Genomic DNA, 22,019 nt, shown 5'->3' on the forward strand with positions numbered 1-22,019 from the left:
AGTGTGGATCTTGGCAATGTTGTGAAGGTGAGACCGGCAGGTTTTGGTGACTGATTGGATGTGTGGGGTAAATGAGAGAGCTGAGTCAAGGATAACACCATGGGTTTATGAGATGGGAAGGATGGTAGTGCCGTCCACAGTGACGGGAAAGTCAGGAAGAGTACAGGGTTTGGGAGGGAAGTTAAGAAGCTCAGTCTTAGACTTGCTGAGTTTTAGGTGGGCAGACATCCAGGTGGAGATGTCCTGAAGGCAGGCAGAGATGCCTGGAAGGAGGGAGAGCAGGGGAGGAGATGTAGATGAACAGTGTTTTGGGCTTCTCGCCACTTAGAGTACAAGATGTAGCTGTAGCAGTCCACAGCTACAACTGTCACAGGCTTCCCAACCTTCTACATTTTTTGGAGGCCTCAAGCTGGGGCTGCTTGTGTCTTTCCCACTGTGGTGGCTCCAGATAGGATGGGAACAAGGCCCTGGCATAATGCAAAGTGGCCTGGCATGGGTCACTGTTGAAGCATCCCAGCTGCCATTTCTAGCAGTATGACTCAGTGGAAAGAGCCCGGGCTTTGGAGTCAGAGGTCATGGGTTCAAAACCCGGCTCCAGCAACTGTCAGCTGTGTGATTTTGGGCAAGTCACTTAACTTCTCTGGGCCTCAGTTACCTCATCTGTAAAATGAGGATTAAGACTATGAGCCCCCCGTGGAACAACCTGATCACCTTGTAACCTCCCCAGTGCTTAGAACAGTGCTTTGCACATAGTAAGCGTTTAATAAATGCCATTATTATTATTATTATTATTATTACAGGCTTCTCCTCTAGTCTGTAAACTCCTCATTGGCAATGATTGTCTAATCCTACTCTTTTGGATTATGCTCCCTCGAGTGCTTAGTACAGTGCTCTGTATACAGTAAACCCTCAATTACAGTTGATTGACTGTACAATTGAATGGTACAATTCAATTGATTGACTGATTGATTGAAGTACAATTGATTGACTGATTGTGTCTTTCTCACCAGAAAGGAACTGGTCTGTGTGATAACTTAGAAATTCAGAAAATAGTTATAAACACTCTCATTATTTTTGTTGCTTTATGCATGAATAATGCTGACTGATTCAATATCTGTAGTACTTTCCACTTTTTATGGTATGTGTTAAGCACTTATTATGTGTCCAACACTCTTCTAAACACTGGGTTAAATATAAGTTAGGTTGGACACAGCCCCTGCCCCGCATGGGGCTCACAGGCTATTTTAATAATAATGATAATAATAATTTTTATTGAGCACTTATTGTGTGCAAAGCACTGAACTAGGCACTTGGGAGAGTACAATATAACATCAGACACAGTCCCAGCCCAAAACGAGCTCACAGTCTAGAGGGGGAGACAGACATTAATATAAATAAATAGATAGCTAGGTAAATAAATTACAGATCATCATCATCATCAATCGTATTTATTGAGCACTTACTATGTGCAGAGCACTGTACTAAGCGCTTGGGAAGTACAAATTGGCAACATATAGAGACAGTCCCTACCCAACAGTGGGCTCACAGTCTAAAAGGGGGAGACAGAGAACAAAACCAAACATACTAACAAAATAAAATAAATAGAATAGATATGTACAAGTGAAATAAATAAATAAATAAATAGAGTAATAAATATGTACAAACATATATACATATATACAGGTGCTGTGGGGAAGGTAGGAGGTAAGATGGGGAGGAAGGAGAGGGGGACGAGGGGGAGAGGAAGGAAGGGGCTCAGTCTGGGAAGGCCTCCTGGAGGAGGTGAGCTCTCAGTAGGGCCTTGAAGGGAGGAAGAGAGCTAGCTTGGCGGATGGGCAGAGGGAGGGCATTCCAGGCCCGGGGGATGACGTGGGCCGGGGGTCGATGGCGGGACAGGCGAGAAGGAGGTACGGTGAGGAGATTAGTGGTGGAGGAGCCGAGGGTGCGGGCTGGGCTGTAGAAGGAGAGAAGGGAGGTGAGGTAGGAGGGGGCGAGGTGATGGAGAGCCTTGAAGCCCAGGGTGAGGAGATTCTGCCTGATGCGCAGATTGATTGGTAGCCACTGGAGATTTTTGAGGAGGAGAGTAATATGCCCAGAGCGTTTCTGGACAAAGATAATCTGGGCAGCAGCATGAAGTGCGGATTGAAGTGGAGAGAGACACGAGGATGGGAGATCAGAGAGAAGGCTGATGCAGTAGTCCAGACGGGATAGGATGAGAGCTTGAATGAGCAGGGTAGCGGTATGGATGGAGAGGAAAGGGCAGATCTTGGCAATGTTGCGGAGCTGAGACTGGCAGGTTTTGGTGACGGCTTGGATGTGAGGGGTGAATGAGAGAGTGGAGTCGAGGATGACACCAAGGGTGCGGGCTTGTGAGACAGGAAGGATGGTAGTGCCGTCAACAGAGATGGGAAAGTCAGGGAGAGGGCAGGGTTTGGGAGGGAAGACAAGGAGTTCAGTCTTGGACATGTTGAGTTTTAGGTGGCGGGCAGACATCCAGATGGAGATGTCCTGAAGGCAGGAGGAGATGCGAGCCTGGAGAGAGGGGGAGAGAGCAAGGGCAGAGATGTAGATCTGGGTGTCATCAGCGTAGAGATGATAGTTGGAGCTGTGGGAGCGAATGAGGTCACCAAGGGAGTGTGTGTAGATTGAGAACAGAAGGGGACCAAGCACTGAACCTTGGGGAACCCCCACAGTAAGAGGATGGGAGGGGGAGGAGGAGCCTGCAAAAGAGACTGAGAATGAATGACCAGAGAGGTAAGAGGAGAACCAGGAGAGGACGGAGTCTGTGAAGCCAAGGTCAGATAGCGTGTTGAGGCGAAGGGGGTGGTCCACAGTGTCAAAGGCAGCTGAGAGGTCGAGGAGGATTAGGACAGAGTATGAGCCGTTGGATTTGGCAAGCAGGAGGTCATTGGTGACCTTTGAGAGGGCAGTTTCCGTGGAATGTAGGGGACGGAAGCCAGACTGGAGGAGGTCGAGGAGAGAGTTGTTGTTGAGGAATTCTAGGCAGCGCGTGTAGACAACTCGTTCAAGGAGTTTGGAGAGGAATGGTAGGAGGGATATGGGGCGATAACTAGAAGGTGATGTGGGGTCAAGAGAGGGCATACAGAGATATGCAGATTTATAAATATGTGCTGTGGGGAAGGGAGGGAGGATGAGTGAAGGAGCAAGTATGAGCAGTGCAGAAGAGGAGAGAAGGGCTCAGTCATGAAGGCTTCCTGGAGGATGTGTGCCTTCAATAAGGCTTTGAAGTGGGGGAGAGCAATTGTCTGTCTGATATGAGGAGGGAGGGCATACCAGGCCAGGGCTAGGATGTGGGCAAGAGGTCCGTGGTGAGATAGACAAAACTGAGGTACAGTGAGAAGGTTAGCACCAGTGGAACAAAGCGTGAGAGCTGGGTTGTAGTAGGAGAGCAGTGAGGTGAGTTAGGAGAGGGCAAAGTGGTTAAGTGTTTTAAAGCCAATGGTGAGGAGTTTTTGCTTGATGTGGAGGTGGATGGGCAACCACTGGAATTCCTTGAGGAGTGGGGAAACATGGTCTGAATGTACAGTCTAGCTTACAGCCTAGAGCAGAGGAGACAAGACATTAGTACAAATACATGAAGTTACAGATATGTACACAAATGCTGTGGGGCTGGAAGGGGAGAAGAGCAAAGGGAACAAGTCAGAGTGATGCAGAAGGGAGTGGGAGATGAGGAAAAGTGGGATTTAGTCTAGGAAGGACTTTTGGAGGAAATGTGCCTTCGATAAGTCTTCGAAGGGGGGAGAGTAATCTTCTGTCGGATTTGAGGAGGGAGGGCATTCCAGATTACATAGGAGACAGGGGAGCTGAGGCAGAGACAATGAGTTACTTGCCCAAGGACAGAGAGCAAGTCATTTGGCAGAGCTGGGATTAGAGCCCAGGTCCTCTGACTCAGGCCTGGGATCTTCCCACTAGGTCATGTTGCTTCACATTACCACAAAACTATATTTGTCACAGAAATAAGCATATTGATTGAATTCTTACTAGAAGCCAGGAGTTCCAGTTTTTCATTTTGAATATGGGGCAAATAGGAGTTGAATATGATTCCAATAGGAGTTTGTATAAACATCTATTGAATGGAGGCCAGAGAAAAAGGCAGAGAGAAGTCATAAGAACATAAACACTGCCATTATTAGGTCAGATGGAGAGTTCATTCAGCCAAGTACTTTTTTTTAATTTGACGGGCAACAGGAATCTTTTAGGAATCATTTGATTGTTGTAGAAAAGAGATAGAATGGAATTTTTTTTTTCTGTTACATTTGTCTGTGCCTAAAAGCATGTGTATCACCTGGAATATAGTATCTCTGCCTCTATCTCTAAGGAATAATGTGGCTAGTTTTAAGTGTTTTACTAAGTAATGGAATAACTTTGAATTAATGAACATTATAATTATTGAAGCTAATTTAGTAAAGCTAATTGTTAGGTTGATTGTAAATCTTGTTTTGACCAGGTTAGATAAAATTTTCTAGAAGTTCCAATGTACTGGCACATCAGAAGTTAAGTGACCAATCAATGGTATTTATTGTCTACAGTGTGCAGAGAACTGTAGTAAGCAGTTAAGAGAGTTCAATAGAGGTAAAAGTCATGCATCTCAGGAAGATGGGGACCACAAATCAATGAAGGGGCTGGGATGCCACTGGTGGCAGCAGTGGAATCCTCAAACCCATGAGCATTGAAGCTCTAAAGCAAAGGAATACAAGTCAAAAGAATAGAACTGAAATACTTCTAACATGATTAATAGAAATGCAAGATGGTTAATCACAGGAAGCTGCTCCAGATCACATATAGCAGTATCTCTGGACTGTTATGGGCGATTAAAAGCTTTGGTGAAATGTTCAGGCACCTTATCAGGGACTGCAGTATGATTGGTCAATATCTGTGACATCAGCAAATGGGAAGGGTTTAGTGCCTCCTGTCTTTGATCCATAAATTCCATGAAGCTCTTCAAAAACCTTTAGGCCGTATTAACATTTATTGAATATCCAGTGGGTGTGGGGCACTGTACTAAGCATTTGGGAAGTTCAACGTAATGAGGTGACATGTTCCCTGCCCACAAGGAGCTTAAGCTGTTACAGGGAAGACACAGTTAATAGCTGCCTCCACCTCCTCAGCTTTCACCAGTCATTTTTCTTTTATCTGGAAGATTTGGGCTGGTGATATGCATCCTGGTATGTTATTTTATTTCTCAGTGAAGTTCCTGTCATTTGTCCATGTTTCACATAGATTATGCCAAGTCTCCAGCAGCTGCTTGACCTCATTATCTTTTTCATCAAACCAACTTTCGTGGTTTATTTTGGTGAAATCTAGAATGCCTGCAGCTGTGTTCTAATTGGCACCCTTGAATACTGACTGTGTGTGTCAAGATCTTTGTTGCCAGAATATGACAGCAAGGCAAGAGCCTGATCCATTTTCTTGACTAGTACATGATGTTTGATAGCTAGAGCCACAGCTCACCTGTTGAGCTTCTTTGAAGATGGTGCCATGAAGATAGCAGCTCATATCTCAAGAAATAGAATAGAGGGTGGGTGGGAAGGAAGGACCAGGGAGGCAAGGTGGAAAGTTTGCAGTGCAGAGTAGGGGGAACAGAAAGCCACAGAAGTTATGATGTAGGCAGGGAATGTGAATGTATATTGTTAAATTGTATTCTCCCAAGCACTTAGTACAGTGCTCTGCACACAGTAAGTGCTCAATAAAGGAATAAAGTTCTGGGGTGGAGGGAAATCTTTGAGTTTACGTATCTTGGGGGTGTTGAGGCTAGCTTCATGTATCACGATAGGAAAATTTGCTTTGCTGATGGGTAAATATCTCACCTATCCCATGGACATTTTGATCTAAATGGTCAATGTTAGTAAGAAAACAGTAGGTTTGTCTAGAGCCACATTTTTCAAACGCAGAACATACTGCAGCTTAATCAGTCATGGCCAGAGCTCTGCCAGTGAAGTATTACTTATTTAGACTCATATTCCAGGTGACTCACAACTTGTCTACCTGCCAACATCTGAAAATAATAAGTTATAGTAAAGTTATTAACAAGAACTATGTGAACTTTGAAGTAGCTCACCCTAAATTAAATATAAACACACAAAACAGCTCTAGGCTTATGAATTTAATTGAGGTTCAGTCACCATCTCTGAATTTGTTTGTCAGTTTCTCTTTTCCCTTTATGTGGTCTCAAAGGAAGGTCGGCTGGGAGAAAAGACTATTTCATAGGGTAAGAAATGTGTGTGTTTGAGTTGAGTTTAAATGGGCTGTCTAGCAGGAAAAGGCATAGAAAGCTAAGGGAGAAAGAAAAAGTGCTCCAAAAGGAGAATGATGGAATTTCCAGAGACAGAATTTGTCAGAGCAGATATGCAGTAGTCTATCCAAGGGAAACAAATATACCATCTGGGTTCTGAGTTGTCGTCTACCTGAGATAGAATACTTGCAAATAACTAGACTAGACTTGCAAATAACTTGCAAAATTTATTAGGTCTTCAGTCTGCACAAATTTTATTTGATGTAGTCAAAATGGTGCCATCGCCTAGAATTCCAGTACATTTGCCTTTATTGGAGAACGATACTGCTCTTTTAAAAGCTAGATAAAATCTGAACATACTGTATACATTTTGGGCTATTATTCTTGGAATTTTCCATACTTTCTGTCATTTGAATTGAAGTAAAGAAGTTTGTAAAAGCTTTATTGAAAAGTTTTGTTATCTGGCATACTGGAGAGGTGGTGAGGGGGTTCTCTGTAAGTCAGCAATTCCAGTTAACTAAGAATAAGAGCTGAAGATTCATGACTGTCCTGGGAATCAATTCCAGGAGGGGCTTGCGCAGGTTATATACCAAACTCAAGTGAAAGCCACATAATTAGGAATTAAGACCCTGCAGAAGACTGTGTACACACTAAGCACTCAATAAATACAATTGATTGATTGATTCTTAGCTGAATTCAGGTATGTGGTGGATCTGCAGCCCTGGAAATCCCCCTGGCACTGAAGCTTTTTTCTGAGAGGGAAAGGTTGTTATCAGATTAGCCAAAGACCTTACTGGATTGCTCACCTTTCCCCCTGCCGCTGCTCAAGGCAGCCCTGTTTCTTCAGAAGGCTCCGGGGTTGCTGCTTGCAGATTGACTTTGTCAGCCCCTCCCTGCCATCTTCTTCAGCATACTCTGGGCATTGCAAACTCCTCCTTCTGGGCCGAGGTGGCCCCTACAAGGGATCCATTGGCCCAGTTTTACTTGGAGTAGAGATATCAGAAATGCCCATTACTAGAGCAGTGTGGCTTAGTGGATAAGCACATGGGCCCGAGTGTCAGACGGACATGGGTCCTAATCCTGGCTCCGCCACCACATGTCTGCCATGTGACCTTGGGCAAGTCACTTAACTTCTCTGAGCTTCTGTTACCTCATCTCTAAAATGGGGATTAAGAGTGTGAGCCCCATGTGGGACAAGGACTGTGTCTAACCTGATTAACTTGTATCTACCCCAGTATTTAGAACAATGCTTGGCACATAGTGAAGGCTTAATAAGTACCATTATCATTACTATCATTATCATTAGAGCTTCCTAGGTGGTAAGTGACCCTTTCAGGATCATACCTGGAGAGTTTCCAATACTCTACCAGTCTTGGCTATGGGAGCGAGAGTCGAGCAGTTGCATACCCATTCCATTCCTAGCTTGGGCAGTGGCTAGTGAGTGGAAGGCAATCTGCTATAACTCAAAGTCATCTGTGCTGGGCAGCAGTGGAATGGGAGAGAGTTGAGAGTAGAGATTTAAGTTTACTGTGAGGAAGAAGGCAATGGTAAATCACTTCTGAATTTTACCAAGGAAACTCTATGGATACACTACCAGAATGATTGGAGATGGAGGTGGGATGTCCTGGGAGAGATATGTCCATGGAGTCACTATGGGTCGGAGATGACTTGACAACATAAGACAAGACAAGGTGGTAAGTCAGATAGTGAAGCTTTTACTGAACTGAAAGTAAAGTGCAATGTTGATAATTGTCTTACCCTGTGGTCCTCGGGCCAGGTTGGGAATGCTTTACAGCAACTTTAAGAGCAGATAATTTTTTGTTCATTCAATGAGAACTGAACATTTTGTTATTAATCGGTGATATTTATTTAATGCTTGCTTTGTGCAGAGCTTGGAAGAGCACAATTCAACAGAGTGGGTAGGCACTTTCCCTGCCGATGAGCAGTGGACAGTCTAGATGGGGGAGACAGACATTAATATAAATAAATAAACCCTGGGTATGTCCATAAGTGCTGTGGGGCTGAGGGTGGGGTGAATAGCAAGTACTTAAAGGGTACAGATCCAAGTCATAGGTGACATGGGAGGGAAAGAGAGTCAGGGACATGAGGGCTTAGTCAGGGAAGTCCTCTTGGAGGAGATGTGATTTTTATAAGGCTTTGAATATGAGGAGAATGATGGTCTTGTTTATATGGATAGGGAGGGAGCTCCAGGCCAGAGGGAGGATTTGGGAAATGGGTTGACGGTGGGAAAGATGAGATTGAGTCACAGTGAGCAAGCTGGCACTAGAGGAGCAAAGTTTGTGGGCTGGGCTGTAGTAGGAGATCAGTGAGGTAAGATAGGAGTGGGCAAGGTGATTGAGCACTTTTAAGCTAATGGTAAAGTTGTTCTGACTATTTTCATGTTGACAATATAGCCAGGTCCTTATCATCTGTATATCCATGTTAGAAGGCCTTGCTTCCTTTCCAGCTCTTCCTCTCACCCAATTGCATCCCACTAGGCCAACCTTTCCAATCACCTGGGTTCCCTCTCCCAAAAATCCAGTCTCCACATCAATTTCCAGTTCTTCCAGTCTTCCTACAATACCCCCCAATCACCAATCAGGAAAGCTCTCTCTGTTTCTAAAGCACTTTTTAAATGTCATCACTTCCAGGTAGCCTCTCGGATTAAATGGGAGCAGGAAAGGTTACTTACCCAAGGTCATAATTAGATATTTCTGCCTCAAACTATTTCTGTACTCTAATGTGACCCCTTTCATCATTACTGAACTTTAGAATTGAAACTAGAAACATCAGGTCTTGAAAATCCACTACAAGACAAATCATTTAAAATAATATCTATGTAAATATCAGTTGCTAATAAAAAGGCTGAAGACTTAGGAGCTGAAGGAAAGGAAACAGTAACAGTCATACAAGGAACAATAGGATTGAAATATAAAAAGTACCAATTCAGTGGGTTAACAAAAAGCAAAGAATGCACAATAGCACAACAGTATGTTTGACAATTATATAATTATAGGTTTTGTATACAAGTGCAGACAGGCAGACAGAATACAAAGCGTCCTCTAGGAAATCCAGAAAACTTGGCAGGTCTGGCCAGGTGGGATGTAATGCTGATACTGTCTAATAACAGAAAGAAACAGGCTGTACCTAGGGCTTGGCTTTTGAGTCTCTTCACTAAATACTCATTTTCTCCCAAACTCAGGAAAACAAAGAGAAAAATAGCAACTGCTTGGGAATTAAGGCACAGACTTCAGAAAACTAAAACAAGAATGCTGTCAGTCATTGGCTTTGCTAAGCAATGTTTATGTTTTTGTATATGAGAAGAACTCCTTTCAAATCCTTCAAGAATTTCAAGGGATGTGAATTACAAAAGAAGGTGTTTATTACTCTGTGGTGGTTGGACAATTAGGAGAAAAATCCCAGTCTTTAGGATCTGAGGCTATTATGAGAGGAGATAAGCTCACCAAGGAATCACTCAATAGGCCATCAGTGTGTTCCTGCCTCAGGTTAGTAACTCTATCAATTTCTGGTTTCTAGGAAGTCTTGGAATGTGCAGAGGGTTTGGTGAGTCTTGATTTTAAAAGCTGATTGGCCTTAAAAATCTCTTCTTCCTGCCACTCATTCCATCTTTCACACTTTTCCATTTACTTCTTCCCTAATTTCTACCTTCCAGTGGAAGGCAGAAGACAAGCAAGAAGAAACAAAACAAAAAACAAGAAACAAAAGAAAAAAAACAAAAAAAAAGAAGACAGAACAACAAGAAGAAGTTTAGTGAGTGGCAGGAGAAGTAGAAATTCAGTTGCAAAGGATTTTTCCTATCTATCCCAACAAGAAGGGTGCTTGATCTAGAGGGTTTGCCCCTTTGGAAAAGAAAAGGGAACATTGACAGAGCAGGCTGGGGAAGATTGTGAACTGAATCATCTTCCAAGGGATATATCACACATTCTCACTTTGAAAGCTATAAAAATATTGATTCATTTAGTATGTGACAATAGAGTAAGCAAAATATTATGAGCATATATCAGAATGGCCATCACACTGACTGGGTTTGGATCTACTGGGATATTCAATTTTCATGTGCGAGCATTCTGGACCAGTAGTAATCGTTGCAGTGTAGACCACATGAAAACACATGAACACATTTAGATGTTGTATATGCTTTTCTTCAATGAAGCTGTGCATCTTTTTTCTGTCACAATTGAAGAAATTTGTCTGTCAATACTTTAATATATCCTCTAGCACTCTTGCTTCTGGCAAGCTGACTTCTTACCTATCAAGTCTCCTATATCTCATGGGATCTACCATTTTCCCAGTCATTTCTTCTTGCCCAGATAAACTGTTAAAATTCCCTCAAAACACGAATATAACAGTTACTGAAGGGTGTTAGCGATATCTGTTCCGCACTGAAACTGTGTTGTTCACTTCAGATAGTCCAACTGCAGATCCTGTCTTGGCTCTTTTAATTGTGGGGCAGAATCCAGGTCATAAAAAACAGGCCTAGCAGTTGGTGAGAAAATAAGTGAGAGTCATGGAGAAGCAGCAAAGAAATGATTTCCTGGCTGCTTTACTAATGATTTGGAGAGGCTCATTGAGAATTCTGATTTTTAATATACACCACACACAGATCTAAAAAACCTAATTATATTTGATCAAATATTCAAAAACACCAACAACACATTTGAAAAAAACTGGGGGAAAGGGCACTTTCCAGAGTGCAGAGCAAAACTGAATAAGAATTATGGATTGAAGCAATATACAGTTTATGACATGAAAAGGGAAGCAGCAATTGATTTAAAAGAAAAATGTATAGCAATCCTTGAAATTAGAATTAAGTACAATCTGGTATTGCAGCTTCATTTGTTTTTCCCTAAATACATTGTACCAAATTCAAACTGAGTCACCATTTCACTTTCTGAGACCAAACTGATGTTCAGGTTTGCGAGTTCCATCTACCATCACCTTACAATTCAATCACATCGCTGAACTATGCAATGAATCTGGTCAAAACTCACAACTCCAACCACAAATTATGATCTCTGGTAACTAATGCAAGGCATGACCACTTTAAACAGAGCACTGTATTGCATGTTGGAGGAAGTTACAAAGCAAGTTGAAGATGCAGGCTCTGCCCTAGAGAAGTTTACAATTAAAAAGGAGATTGGACAGGTAAGTAAAAATAATCTCTAAATACAAATGACAAAAACATGTAAATGTATAAAAAATCAAATACAGCCGAACACAGATGTAATCAAGCGCTAAAGGGATTCCTGGAGTAATATTGGGGAGCTTTGCTACAGTCAGTCAACAAATCATTATTAATAATAATCATAATAATAATGATGGCATTTGTTAAGTACTTACTATGTGCAAAGCACTGTTCAGGATACAAGATGATTAAGTTGTCCCACGTGGGGCTCACAGTCTTAATTCCCATTTTACAGATGAGGTAACTGAGGCACAGAGCAGTTAAGTGACTTGCCCAAAGTCACACAGCTGACAGTTGGCAGAGCCAGTATTTGAACCCATGATCTCTGACTCCCAAGCCCATGCTCTTTCCACTGAGCCACACTGCTTCTCCAAGCATACATAGGGTATACAGCACATCATTTAAGACACTTGGGGTCCATTTTAAGGAATAAACTTGGTCCCCACCCTTGAAGAGCTCACAAGCTAATCCAGAAACAAGGCAGACCAAAATATAATCAAGAGAAATAGGTGCAAATAAGTACAATCATTGTAACAGTGAGATGAGACAAAGAAAGAGGGTATGAATTTAGCTGGCAGGTTGGAGCGATCCATACAGCAGTAATCATAAGACCTTCCAACTGGTAAATACCATGATTTCTTCCAAAAGAAAAACTAATAGATTTCTCCTTAGGTGAAAACCTTAACTGCCACCCATCCATATATTGTGTAAAATGTTAATGTAGTAATCCTGGAAACACTGCTTTAGTCCATTAGTAAATGGACTAAATGATTTGGTTCTCTAGTCTATTCTACTCCAATTTATTCACCAATCTATTTATTAACTTTAATACAACCTTACCCTGAACATAATCAGAACAGTAGCTCTTATGCCACATAAATATGAAAAAAATTCCAAGACTTTGAGATCAAAGAGCAGGTTTTTGTACATTTATGAAAGTCTGATAATCTTCACAGGTTTTCAGTTAATCTGATAAATGTAGCAGTATGCTCACAAATGAATTTGTATATTTCAGCCACTTATCTTAATGCAAATAATTGGCAGGTACTGCATTAACACACAAAGGTTGTTAATACATGCAAAAAAAATAAAAAGGAGAGTTGGCTTCCACCTTCACTGCTTCTGCCACACAGTAAATTATAAAATTCTCAAAATCATAAATCTGAAAAAGCATCAGGTACCTCCCCTTAGTGGATTCCTACCTAAACTTGTTAGACTGTGGGGTCCTGGCTAGAACCTTTCCATTTACTGGATGGCTGGGTGGCTGCTGCCCTATTTTCTCTTGCCCACCATTTCAGGCTGAGGAGGGCTGGGAACCACAACCCCAGAGCAGTATTGAATGTTCTAGTTGTCATTGTGGACAAATCCTCACAGCCCACAGTGACATTGAATGAATGAATGAATGACATACACACCTGCATGAACACAAGGGTTATGAATACTTGTGTATAGTTTGACTGCTTCCGTAAGTGTAATTAGGCCCTGTAAGTCTTGGGCCCGACCTGGAACCCAGATTCCTGGGCAATGGATTTTCAAGTTTCTACACCCTAAAGCCCAGTCTGAAATTTCTTCCCCGCCTGGCCTGTAAGGGACTGTGATGTTCAGAATAGGAGAGCTCAATAATAATGATAATAATGATATTTGTTAAGTGCTTACCACATGCCAAGCACTGTACCAAGCACTGAGGTAGACACAATATATGTAGGTCAGACACAGTCCCCACCCCATGAGCGGTGCACAGTCTAAATAGAATGGAGAACAGGTATTGGATCTCCATTTTGCAGAAGAGGAAACTGAGTCAAAGAACAGTTAAATGACTTGCCTAAAGTCACACAACAGTCATATGGTGGTGTGGGATTTGAACCCAGGTCCTCTTACTCCCAGGCCCGTGCTAGAGAAAACAGGGGCCTGGATGCTGGGCAGGACTGAATCCACTTGTCTCCCATCATGGGCTCTGTGTGGATCTTGGCAGCTTTGGCTGAGGTGGAAAATATTTTGAAAATCAGAAGGAAGAGCAGAACAGAACAAAAGCTAGTTCTGCTTAGAGCTGATTTTCCATATTGCACTGTGGGTGGGAAAGATGGAAAGGAGTGGAATCTTCCATTTCCTAAAATTTGCTACCCTTAAATTTGGGCCTAGTGGGTTTTTACATAAATCTATCTCTGTTCCTGGAGCTCAACTTGAAAAGGATCAGGCCCAAATTTTCAAACTGGGAAGAACTGTAATTCCTGCTCTGGGCATACTGGATAGATGCGATATATATATATCGATATATATATATCGCATCTCGCTCTCATCTCCTCTCCTCCTCCCTTCAGGACATCTCTATCTGGATGTCTGCCCGCCACCTAAAACTCAATATGTCCAAGACTGAACTCCTTGTCTTCCCTCCCAAACCCTGCCCTCTCCCTGACTTTCCCATCACTATTGACGGCACTACCATCCTTCCCGTCTCACAAGCCCACAACCTTGGTGTCATCCTCGACTCCGCTCTCTCGTTCACCCCTCACATCCAAGCCGTCACCAAAACCTGCCGGTCTCAGCTCCGCAACACTGCCAAGATCCGCCCTTTCCTCTCCATCCAAACCGCTACCCTGATCATTCAAGCTCTCATCCTATCCCGTCTGGACTACTGCATCAGCCTTCTCTCTGATCTCCCATCCTCGTGTCTCTCCCCACTTCAATCCATACTTCATGCTGCTGCCCGGATTGTCGTTGTCCAGAAACGCTCTGGGCATGTTACTCCCCTCCTCAAAAATCTCCAGTGGCTACCAATTAATCTGCGCATCAGGCAGAAACTCCTCACCCTCGGCTTCAAGGCTCTCCATCACCTCGCCCCCCTCCTACCTCACCTCCCTTCTCTCCTTCTACAGCCCAGCCTGCACCCTCCGCTCCTCTGCTGCTAATCTCACCGTGCCTCGTTCTCGCCTGTCCCACTGTCGACCCCCGGCCCACATCATCCCCCGGGCCTGGAATGCCCTCCCTCTGCCCATCCACCAAGCTAGCTCTCTTCCTCCCTTCAAGGCCCTACTGAGAGCTCACCTCCTCCAGGAGGCCTTCCCAGACTGAGCCCCCTCCTTCCTCTTCCCCTCGTCCCCTTCTCCATCCCCCCGTCTTACCTCCTTCCCTTCCCCACAGCACCTGTATATATGTATATATGTTTGTACATATTTATTACTCTATTTATTTATTTATTTATTTTACTTGTACATATCTATTCTATTTATTTTATTTTGTTAATATGTTTGGTTTTATTCTCTGTCTCCACCTTCTAGACTGTGAGCCCACTGTTGGGTAGGGACTGTCTCTATATGTTGCCAACTTGTACTTCCCAAGCGCTTAGTACAGTGCTCTGCACACAGTAAGTGCTCAATAAATATGATTGATTGATATATATGTGTGTGTGTGTGTGTGTGTGTGTATACATATACAGTTGTAGTCTTCTTCAAGATCTTTGATGAAGGAAATTCCACTATCTCCTTTGCTAGTAATTTCCTAAAGTAAACCTCTTTTGCTTTCCATTTTGTTCCCCATCTTCCCTCGAAGGAGTTTGTTACTCCACCGAACCTGTTACTATGAGTAAATATATTAAAACAAATAGGATCTGGTCTCTCCTTGGCATGAAGGAAACAGCGAAGTGGCACATTCTGTGGAATTCTCCCTTCCAGCTAGTACTTAGTCTGACTATGTGGAGAGATTACTGGGGATAATCAGCAGCACTTTGTGCCCAAGAAGGGTAACTGCTGTGAAAGAAGACACTCAGTGATTGAAATCAAATGATTTGTGACTGGGAAAGCAGGATCATGTTCAGAGCAAGAATCTGGGAGTCAGAGGACCTGGGTTCTTATCCCGGCCCCGCCACTTGACTGCTGTGTGACCCTAGGTAAGTCTCTTCACTTCTGTGTGGCTTAGTTTCTTCATTTGTAAAATGTCGTAAGACTGTGGGCCCCATGTGGGACAGGGACTGTGTCCAATCAGATTTTCTTGTATATACTGCGTGCTTAGTATAGTGCCTGGCACACAGTAAGCACATAACAAATACCATCATTATTATTATTATTATTATATGCTGGGCTAGATTAATCTGGGGACAAAAATAAAGATGGGAGTTGGGGCAATGGGGGGTGTTAGAAGATGAAACAGGGTCATCCTAGCCCTTCTCTGGTCAACTCCCTGCACTTGCACTTTGAAGTGTCATGTGAAGTCTGGTGAAGGAAGGCTTAGTGCTTCCAAATAAGAATTAATGATAATAATTATGGTACTTGTTAAGCGCATACTATGTGCCATGCACTGTTCTAAGCGCTGGGGTAGATACAAGTTAACAAGGTTGGACACAGTCCCTGTCCCACATGGAGTTCACAGTTTGATCCCCATTTCACAGATGAGATAATGGAGGCCCAGAGAAGTTAAGTGACTTACCCAAGGTCACACAGCAGATGCGTGGCAGAGCCGGGACTCATTCATACTGGAACGCCCTTCCTGGCTCTTCATTTTTTCACTGGAATCATGTTCCAATAAGGTCCAGTTTACTTTTAACAGTCAGCAGAATGGCTGGAGTTATGCCTGCAGCACCTCTACACTCGCCTTACATGGCTTATGCCACCTTTTTCCCATATTCTGGTGCAGACCTAATGTGACCAGGTGTCCTGAAACTGTCAGGATGGTCACAAAATATAGGGTTCCATCTCACAACCACAAAAGCATAAGGTGTGATCCAATAGGTTCTTTGTTTATCCAGAGTGGTAGAAAGGGGCTCCAGAGCCAAAGCGTCAATGGTGGCAGCATCAATGTGGCCTAGTGGAAAGAGCATGGGCCTGGGAGTCAGAGGACCTGAGTTCTAATCCCAGCTCCACCACCTATCTTCTGTGTGACCTTGGACAAGTCACTTCACTGTGAGCCCTATGTGGGGCAATCTGAATCACTTGTATCTACCACAGTGCTTAGTCTGACACACAGTAAACACTTAACAAATGCCATTGAAAGAAAAGGAATCTTGGCTCAACTTGCCATCCTAAGTTATCATAAATTGGGTGGAGAATGATGGAAGCCAGCAGCAGAGAGTGCATATCCTCTGGCTTAGCTTCCCTTTTCTTTCTTTTTTATATGTTCACACTCTTTGCCTCTCTCTCCCTTTTCTGCCCTCATTACATCCTCCTCTCTTTGTGCTCCCTCTGGTCCCTTCCTATTTAGGCTTCACTTCTTTCTCACCAAAATCATCAGAATTCTACTCAGTTTATGCAAGACAAAGGCAAGATGGGGCAAAGGGAATAATTTATCTGATCTGTAAGAAATAACCCAAGCATATAGTACAGTACGCTGCATAGAGTACATGCTCAGTAAATATTATTGATTAATCGATTGATTGAGTCCAGATAGCCTACAAATCTCATTAAAGCTTCGTTCCTCTTCATGAGGAAGGAAATTAGACTCATCAAGACACCAAAACAATGACTTGGGTCTTATTTTTTTGAGAATCAAATCAACTTTTTTTAGCGCTTATCCTTTGATAAGGAAGAGTGATCAACTAGCCAAGAATTAGCAAATGTAAGTAAAATTATGGGAAGCAACATGGCATAGTGGATAAGGCACTTGTCTCTGGGTGATCTTAAATCACTTCATTCAAGTCTCAGTTACCTTATCTGTAAAATGGGGTTTGAGACTGTGAGCCCCATGTGGGACAGGGACTGTGTCCAACCTGATTTGTTTGTATCTATCCCAGCGCTTAGTACAATGCCTGGAACATAGTAAGTACTTAACAAATAGCACAATTATTATTATTATCATTAAAATTTGGGGAGTGGAAGGGGCTATTTAAATGAAAGTTTAAAAAAATAAAGCTTTCTGAAAAAGATGATAGAATTACCTGAACTATGAACACTTTTCTAGACTGGAAGCTCCTCTGTCTCCCCCTCTAGACTATAAGCTCACTTTGGGCAGGGAATGTGTCTACCAACTCTGTTATATTATACTCCCCCAAATGCTTAGTACAAGGCTCTGCACACAGTAAGTACTCAATAAATACCATAGATGAGGATGAGGATGAAAATTAATTTCTTGGGGCCAGGTAGAGGCTATTTAATTCCATCTTTAAAAAATAAATAAAGCCTTTCTGAAAAAGGTAATATAATTAACTGTATTGTGAGCACTTTTCTAGACTGTAAGCACCTCTAGACTGTAAGCTCATCGTGGGCAGGAAATGTGTTTACCAATTCTGTTATAGTCTACTCTCCCAAACCCTTAGTACAGTGCTCTGCACACAGTAAAATCTCAATAATTACAGTTGGTTGATTGACTGATTTTCCCCACTATATTGCATTCTCCTTGAGGTGAGGGATTATATCTACTAACTCTTTTGTACTTTCCCAAGCATACTGTATTAAGCACAGAGTAAGCATTCTATAAGCACTATTGATTGATTGACTGATTAATTGATTGATTGATTAATATTTATTGACTTGATTAATATTATTCTCCTTGGTTCTCCATAAGATCAGCCCCAATCTAAGTAATCATGCTAAATGCATCATTCATGTGCATGATTTTTTTCCTAAATCATTAGATCTAAAAAGCAAAATGTTCAAGATGTTAGTGAAGACTGATACACTACCTATCTCCAAACAAGTGATCGATCTACCTATTCATATGATTCGTGAATAGTTAAATCTAATTTTTTGGTGAGAGTCGACTTCCATTTTGATGGTCTGATTTAAAATTCATTGTCTGTGTTCACTGAACTTATTTGATGCTTTGCAATCAGGATCTACCCCTCCTCTGCACACTCATCATACCCCCAATTCTAGTTTGCACTGCTAGCTTTGAATTTTAATTGCCGTCAATCACTAAACTTAATGACCTGAAAAGCTACCTGAATAATTAACAGCTTAAGAGTCAGCTCCACATAAAGGAAGAGGCTTTGATACTTAAGAACTATGCAGGTGACTATATTTGATAAAGAAGGGGTTCTACAAATTTGAGATATATGTCCATTCTTTTCAGTCAGGAACTTTATTACTAGTCATCTGGGAAGAAAAAAACAATTCAAACCACGCAGGCTGTCATGCAGATAATACAAAACATTTGAATTTGCCTATACTTCTGCAGTATGAGCCAAAGGTAGTGACTAATGAAAGTAAGTTTTAAAGCTTCAGGGACAAGGCCCTGAGAACAAAATTTTGCCTCTACGTCTGTTAAGCTAGTGATATTTTCCAGATAGATATTGAAATGTAAAGATAGAATACAAATTATTTTCTGCTACATATAGCATGCCCCTCATTCCTATTCATGAACTGTGTATTATTTATATAGTGTTTGTGGGCTCAGCGATTCCATTTTTTAAACAAATGGCTACTTTCAAATCACTTTCTCAGTACCTGGCCTAATTTATCTTTATCACTGTAAGTAGACTGGGTAGTTTGGTATCTCAAACTGAGAGGCTGGGTATGGATCAAGATATACATTTGAATCAAAGAAAAATCTCTTTCAATTTAAGGTAAGGGACCCATACCATGGAAACATCTGAACTATTGGATTCCCAGTAACATCATTACCAAAATGAAGAGATGGGTACAATCAATAATTTTTTCTTTGTCAACTTCCTGGCTAAAATCCCTGAGGTATGTGCAAGTTTACTGTATTTAAAGATTCTCAAATGTAGAAGGTCAACTGATTTGTGATTTAAATTCACAGACTCATTCATCAGTGAACTGGGAAAATTTGACTAAACTACTGATAGATAGATGCACAATATGCTGGAGTACTATACTCAAAGGGTTCAGTGTCAACGCATAAGACATTTTAAGTTAATATAATAATAATAATGGCATTTATTAAGCACTTACTATGTGCAAAGCACTGTTCTAAGTGCTGAATATCCACAGGAGACATTAGACTAGTACCTAAATTTGTATTTTCAGTAATGGCTACTTGCTTGATGGAAAGGAGTTTAAACTGTTGAGACTGACGATGACACTAAATTGAATTAGGTGGCCCATGCTTTGAAGAATAGGATAAGAATAAAAATGACTTGGGTAATTGGACAAAAAGGGCATGCAGAATAGGATGTTTAAAATAATAAATTCCAGAGGATTAACCCCTTTAGGGCAGGAATGATAGTGATACCTGTACCTCGTTCTCGCCTGTCCTGCCATCGACCCCTGGCCCACGTCCTCCCCCTGGCCTGGAATGCCCTCCCTCCGCACATCCACCAAACTAGCTCTCTTCCTCCCTTCAAAGCCCTATTGAGAGCTCACCTCCTCCAGGAGGCCTTCCCAGACTGAGCATCCTCCTTCCTCTCCCACTCCCCATCCCCCCCGCCCTACCTCCTTCCCCTACCCACAGCACCTGTATATATGTTTGTACAGATTTATTACTCTATTTATTTTACTTGTACATATTTACTATTCTATTTATTTTGTTAATGATGTGCATCTAGCTTTATTTCTATTTATTGTGATGACTTGACTCCTGTCCACGTTTTGTTTTATTGTCTGTCTCCCCCTTCTAGACTGTGAACCCATTTTTGGGTAGGGACCGTCTCTATATGTTGCCAACTTGTACTTCCCAAGCACTTAGTACTGTGCTCTGCGCACAGTAAGTGCTCAATAAATACAATATAATGAATGAATGAATGATAATCAATGTGGAATCTGTTAAGTGCTTATGTGCTGATCACTCTACTAAGCCCAGGGATAGAGACTAGATAATCAGGGCAGTCATAGTCCCTGCCCAACATGGGGCTCACAGTCTAAGTAGTAAGAACAGGTATTTTGTCCCCATTTTTCAGATGAGGAAGCCAAGGCACAGAGCAGGCAAAGTGGTGAAGTGAGAATTAAACTCAGGTCTTCTGACTCCCGACCCATGCTTGTTCCACTAGCCTATGCTGCACAGTTACAAAATGAGTAATGTCTAATTTTTAGACAAGTGTGGCAAAATAAGTAATCTGGTCAGAATGGATCACAGTTAAATATGTCAGTGAAACAGCATGAGAGTAATAATTATGGTACTTATTAAATGCTTACTATGTGCCAAGCACTGTTCTACACACTGGGGCAGATACAGGTTAATCAGATTGGTCACAGACTCTTAACCAATGTGGGGCTCACAGTGTAAGTAAGAGGGAGTGGAATTTAATCCCCATTTTACATTTTAGGTAACTGAACACAGAGAAGTTAAGTGAGTAAGTTAAGTGCCCAAGGTCATACAGTAGACATGTGGCAGAACCAAGATTAGAACCCTAGACTGTAAACTCACTGTGGGCGGATTGTATGTCTGTTATATTGCTATATTGTACTCTCCCAAGCTCTACATACAGTGCTCTGCACACAGTAAGCGCTTGATAAATATGGTTGACTGACTGACTGACTGACTCCCAGGCCTAGTGACACTTCTTTGTGCCTTAGTTTCCTCAGCTGTAGAATGAGGATTAAGCATCAATTCTCCCTCCTACTTAGAACATGAGCCTCATGTGGGATAGGGACTGCATCCAACCTGATTAACTTGTATTTACCCCAGTGCTTAGAACAGTGCTTGATGCATAAAACATGCTTAACATATACAATATAATAATAATAATAATAATAATAATAATAGTGTTGCACTAACATTATTGGATTATCTAAAATAGATATAGAAGCTCAACAACTGAAGTTTAGAGTAAAAATGCCTTGGTTGCAATACTAGTAATCCCCACAAGCATCAGTGGCCCACTTAACCTTTATTGCAGGCACTCAGTTAACTTCTGACTTGTAGCTCTGGTAACATACTATTTGAATTCCCTTCAACCCTGGGGTTCATACGAGCTTATCTGACAGCCGATTCAAAAGGAGTATGGCTCAACTTCCTAAGCAATGGACATCAAAAATTCTCATCCCGTTAAGTGAGCAACATTTATATTTTATAAATGAGTTATAGCAATATTCAATAAATTATGTATTGCATGCAATAAGAATTATATTTTATTGCCATAATTATATATGGCAGTTAGTAGAATTATAGCAGTAACATATAGTGCTACTGCTAATGCACTTATAATGTAGTATGCCACTGGGAAATAAAAATGATTTTACCCTATTTTTTTCCAGTAACTAAATACAACAGGCTACAGTAGTAATCTGAAGAAGAATGGATACAAACCAAAGTTCAGACCAAAGTTGCTCTGCAGACTTCTGGCTTAGTCCAACTATTTTTATGTTACTGAGATGGGTAACATCCTTTTTTTAAAAAATAAATAAATCTTGCAGAAGTCACTATATACAGTATGCAGTAATCTCATATTATGAAAATTAAGTTGGTAGTGACCCCTATTTCATTTATTCCCTTGATATTTCATGATATTCTTAAAGGTGTTCATGATTCTTAGCACAATTCATTCATTCATTCAATCATATTTATTGAGCGCTTACTGTGTGCAGAGCACCTTACTAAGTGCTTGGAAAGTATAATTTGGCAACAGATAGAGACAATTCCTACCCAAAAAAGGGCTCACGGTCTAGAAGGGGGAAGACAGACAACAGAACAAAACAAGTAGACAGTCATCAATTGGATCAATATAAATAAATAGAA

General features: G+C 41.7%; 1 non-coding gene across 1 annotated transcript; it reads left to right on the forward strand.

Moving 5' to 3' along the window:
- The first annotated feature begins 7,579 nt into the window (after positions 1-7,579).
- LOC119920400 lies at positions 7,580-7,717 on the forward strand. The gene has a single exon (XR_005448148.1). It is a non-coding gene; the product is annotated as a small nucleolar RNA SNORA7 (small nucleolar RNA).
- The last annotated feature ends 14,302 nt before the right edge of the window (positions 7,718-22,019 follow it).

The sequence above is a fragment of the Tachyglossus aculeatus genome, chromosome X1 (assembly GCF_015852505.1).
Source record: "Tachyglossus aculeatus isolate mTacAcu1 chromosome X1, mTacAcu1.pri, whole genome shotgun sequence".
NCBI classification, from domain to species: Eukaryota; Metazoa; Chordata; class Mammalia; order Monotremata; family Tachyglossidae; genus Tachyglossus; species Tachyglossus aculeatus.